This window comes from Sinocyclocheilus anshuiensis, unplaced genomic scaffold (assembly GCF_001515605.1).
Source record: "Sinocyclocheilus anshuiensis isolate Anshui unplaced genomic scaffold, SAMN03320099.WGS_v1.1 scaffold3874, whole genome shotgun sequence".
In the NCBI taxonomy this organism is placed as follows: Eukaryota; Metazoa; Chordata; class Actinopteri; order Cypriniformes; family Cyprinidae; genus Sinocyclocheilus; species Sinocyclocheilus anshuiensis.
In genome coordinates this window covers 50680-51033 of record NW_015554070.1, presented here as the reverse complement: position 1 = coordinate 51033, position 354 = coordinate 50680, and positions in this window count along the sequence as shown.

Here is a 354-nt window from a genome sequence, read left to right as displayed (position 1 = left end):
CCCGCCCTCTTTGATTTGATTGGCATTCTTCATATTCTGTGTGGTGGTCAGTTCACAGCAGTGACAGAAATACACTTTTCCATTAGGGGACATATTTTTCACCTAAACTGATTTCTGGGGCATTTTTACCCTTTAATGGCAATTTTTTCTAACTTCTAACTTTTCAAATATGACAATATAAGGCTATTATCAGTCAAATGAAATCCAAATAAATAGCCACAGCTGCATCTGAAGTGAGATTCAGGTATTTTTACACACAGCTCAGTGGTGGCATGAATGCATTTACACTGCAGTTACTATTGCATAAATAATCCCGCTAGATTAATGTTTGAAAGTGTTGACAAATGAATTGAT